The sequence below is a fragment of the Pseudophryne corroboree genome, chromosome 4 (assembly GCF_028390025.1).
Source record: "Pseudophryne corroboree isolate aPseCor3 chromosome 4, aPseCor3.hap2, whole genome shotgun sequence".
Taxonomy (NCBI): Eukaryota; Metazoa; Chordata; class Amphibia; order Anura; family Myobatrachidae; genus Pseudophryne; species Pseudophryne corroboree.
Genome location: NC_086447.1, coordinates 185,370,632 through 185,375,302, shown reverse-complemented (window position 1 = coordinate 185,375,302; position 4,671 = coordinate 185,370,632).

Sequence of the window (4,671 nt, the reverse complement as noted above, 5' to 3'; positions counted from 1 at the left end):
GAGTGCGATCCTGGTGCCGACCCCGCTTTACAAATGGTTGATGTGTTATAAAATGTATGTTGTTTCATTGTTTCTTTAACCTGATGACGATATGATTAAATATTGAAACGTTGAAACTTGAAAGCATCACTGCCTCCATGAATTCTTGTTATAAATGTCTTGAGTGCAGTTTGAACTGCTGCCGGCGGAAGGCGTGTTGGAGTGGGCAGTAGCTGCCAGACTTTCAATGGGTGGGACCTCACATGGCCGCTGACAGGCAGACATGCTGTGTAGCAGGGAAACAACTTTTTCCTGTTTACACCAGCAGAGCTGATGTTGTGGGCCAGTTTTAATGTGGGGCCTGGAGCTGCAGCTCCACCCGCCCCATTGTTTATTCGGCTCTGATTAAGGCCCCTCTGAGCCACCGTATCCAAATGTGGATCCATATACTGTAGCTTCTCTTTTAAAAAGCAGTGAACCACGATCACAGACTCTTTTTAGTGGTGGTATCCAGTCAATTATCATATATTTCAAAGCTGACACATAATGGCCCATTTGTAGAAAGTGCACTGCCACCAGTTTATCTGTATTGCCCTTACTGAGAGCTAACCATATATCCAAACAGTGCTGTTTCATCCTTTAACAGAAATCCAACCACCAGTGGGGGCTTTTTAGGAGTGGCCACACATTCAAGGGGAGGGGGTTACCCAAGGAACATAGAATGCCACAAGCTAGAAGGGGCGGCCACAAGAGGTCAACAAATAGGTAGACGGGACAGTAAGGAGTTGATTTTTAGGGGTACATTTACTAAGCAGTGATAAGAGCGGAGAAGTGAGCCAGTGGAGAAGTTGCCCATGGCAACCAATCAGCACTGAAGTAACATCTATAATTTGCATACTTTAAAATGATACAGAGCTGCTGATTGGTTGATGGGGAAATTTCTCCACTGGCTCACTTCTCCGCTCTTATCACTGCTTAGTAAATGTTCCCCTTAATCTCTCAAAATATCAACTCTGGCAGAGAGTTCTCTAGTTTCATAGGGTCTGAGCTTTGTACCTACTGTATGTGTAATTTGAATACCTTTGATTGGTCTATTAACCATTATAAGATAGGGAGGAAGCTCATGCTATGGGAATTTTTCAAGGAAAAGGGGAATTGCATAGGTCAGGCTGGTGAGATTTTAAAAAAGACAGGCCGCTTTTATCCCCCTTCCAACAATCCTAGGCTTTAAATCTTTCTCAGAATGGTGGATGAGGAAGTTAAAATGGGAGCAGGATAAGGTCGACAGTTAATAGGTCGACCAGTATTATGTAAACATGGTCAACAGGTCGACATGACAATAGTCGACACAGGAAAATGTCAACATGACTTTTGTATAATTTTTTCTATTTTTGACTTTTTTCCTACTTTACGATCCATGCGGACTACAATTGGAAATAGTAACCTGCCCAAAGCAAGGTGAGCAAACTTTCTGGGCCCCATAGCAACATTTTGAAGGGGCCCCTGTCCCAATGAATCTACAGAGATACCGCTCCACAGCAGTTGTTAATTTTATGCCCTATAATAGTTCCCTACCTGTAGTTCATTTTCTGAACCATGGTAGTGCCTTAGTTAGTGCCCTAGTTTCTTTTCTGAACCATAAGTGCCCAAGATCACATTATGTCCCATTGTAGTGCTGCCAGTACACATTAACACTAGAGATGTGCACCGGAAATTGTTCGGGTTTTGGTTTTGGATTCGGTTCTGCGGCCGTGTTTTGGATTCGGACGCGTTTTGGCAAAACCTCCCTGAAAATTTTTTGTAGGATTCGTGTGTGTTTTGGATTCGGGTGTTTGTTTTTCAAAAACCCCTCAAAAACAGCTTAAATCATAGAATTTGGGGGTAATTTTGATCCCATAGTATTATTAACCTCAATAACCATAATTTCCACTCATTTCCAGTCTATTCTGAACACCTCACAATATTATTTTTAGTCCTAAAATTTGCACCGAAGTCGCTGGATGACTAAGCTAAGCGACCCAAGTGGGCGGCACAAACACCTGGCCCATCTAAGAGTGGCACTGCAGTGTCAGACAGGATGGCACTGAAAAAAATAGTCCCCAAACAGCACATGATGCAAAGATAAATAAAAAAAGAGGTGCAAGATGGAATTGTCTTTGCCTCCCACCCACCCTTATGTTGTATAAACAGGAGATCTTAAAGTTTTTAATCACACATTTTGTCTTTTCTATCACACTATATTTTAATTATTTCACCCATGATTTAAAAATCTATTAATACATACCAATAAAAGTTACATTTTAATAAATACATTTATATATAGTGTGCACCCTTTGAAGGTGTTTCCCTTTTTTTGTCTTTTTGTTTGCTAAATATGGCAGGTCTTTGACCTGAAACATTGGGGTTGCACCTAACAAGAATGGAATACATTGTGATAACAAATTTAATGTGAAAAATAAATACAAAAAATATTCCATTTGATAAGAACCTAGGAATACAAAACAATAATTTTATTATATTATTAGCTCTTTGGATACTGGTGCGGGATTAAAATTGTGTTTTCTGGAGTAGATGGCACAAACAACTGGCCCATCTAGGAGTGGCACTGCAGTGTCAGACAGGATGGCACTTCAAAAAATAGTCCCCAAACAGCACATGGTGCAAAGAAAAGAGAAAAAGAGGTGCACTGTGGTCACTGGATGGCTAAGAAAAGCGACACAAACACCTCAATATCACAGGAATTATTAGTTCTAATCAATGGTATTATTGGTCCAAATCACTGGAAGAAAATGACAAAATCACTGGAATTATTTGTTCTAATCAATGGTATTATTGGTCCAAATCACTGGAAGAAAATGACAAAATCACTGGAATTATTAGTTCTAATCAATGGTATTATTGGTCCAAATCACTGGAAGAAAATGACAAAATCACTGGAATTATTCGTTCTAATCAATGGTATTATTGGTCCAAATCACTGGAAGAAAATGAGAAAATCACTGGAATTATTCATAAACATTTGTAGAAAGACGCTGCTTTCTGATTACAAAAATGCTCAGATATTCCTGCGAATCCACAATCCCTTCCCATAGGAAAAAGAAATTGAGAAACCGTTGTTTGAGAACGTTTGTTCTCTTTCCCTTACAAAGGAACAAACCACTTTTCAAGAAGACTGACGTTTTTGGGATTATGGAGACATAATGTTTTTGAAATAAAGCAGGTGGTGTATTAGAGCATAAGAGTGTGAGACCAGCCATGCAGTTTCTGAAATATTATGACAAAATGTTACTGAATTTCATAAGCACTCATTCCTAACTCTGCTAAGTACTGTTTGGTATACTGTATCTGGCTTCCATGAGGCAGTTGTCCATTATCTCAGCTTCCATTTACCTTTTTGAAAGCGGTAGAAGTTATCGATTCTTTTTTTTTATTTTTATTTTCCCCTATTTTTAATTTTCTCCTGCATAGCCCAGTAAAATGTTGCAATGTTAAGTGTTGACTTGTGCCTTCTGGGGGTCCACTTCTTCACCAAACCCAGCCAAATCTCATCCTAACCCTCTGTTCCACATTCTCTATGTACCCCATCTGTGTCACCCATGTCTGTCTACCCCTCCCCTTTAGATTGTAAGCTCTCACGAGCAGGGCCCTCTTCCCTCATGTGCTTATCCTTTGTCTTACTTTAATAATCTTCAACTGTACCACATCCAACGGGTGGTCTTCAGTATGCCGACTGACAGGATCCCTGCGCACAGTATACCGGCGCCGGGATCCCGACAGCCGGCATACCGACACTTATTCTCCCTCGTGGGGGTCCACGACCCCCCTGGAGGGAGAATAAAATAGTGTGGCGCGCATAGTGCGCCACTGTGCCCGTAGCGTGTTCGAGCGCAGCGAACCCGCAAGGGGCTCATTTGCGCTCGCCACACTGTCGGTAAGCCGGCGGTAGGGCTCCCGGCGCCGGTATGCTGGTCGCCGGGAGCCCGACCGCAGGCATATCGTAGTGAACCCAATCCAGTAGTCTTCTGCCACCTGATACTTATTCCAGTGTCATCTACTGATGTAACTATGTTTATTTACCCTGTACTTGTCCTATACTGTCATCAACTGTAAGTTGCTGTTTTCCTGTTTGATTATTTATGTACTCTGTAATTGGGCGCTGCGGAACCCTTGTGGCGCCATATAAATAAAGGATAATAATAATAATAATATAGGGTGTATAATCACCAGGTGTATCTCACACATCGCTCAGTTCAGATTACAGGATGTATAATCAGTAATCACCAGGTGTATAACACACGTCGCACAGTACAGTATATAGGTGGTCATTCCGAGTTGTTCGCTCGTTATTTTTTTGTCGCAACGGAGCGAATAGTCGCTAATGCGCATGCGCAATGTCCGCAGTGCGACTGCGCCAAGTAAATTTGCTATGTAGTTAGGTATTTTACTCACGGCATTACGAGGTTTTTTCTTCGTTCTGGTGATCGTAATGTGATTGACAGGAAGTGGGTGTTTCTGGGCGGAAACTGGCCGTTTTATGAGTGTGTGCGAAAAAACGCTACCGTTTCTGGGAAAAACGCGGGAGTGGCTGGAGAAACGGAGGAGTGTCTGGCCGAACGCTGGGTGTGTTTGTGACGTCAAACCAGGAACGAAACTAACTGAACTGATCGCAGTTGCCGAGTAAGTCAGGAGCTA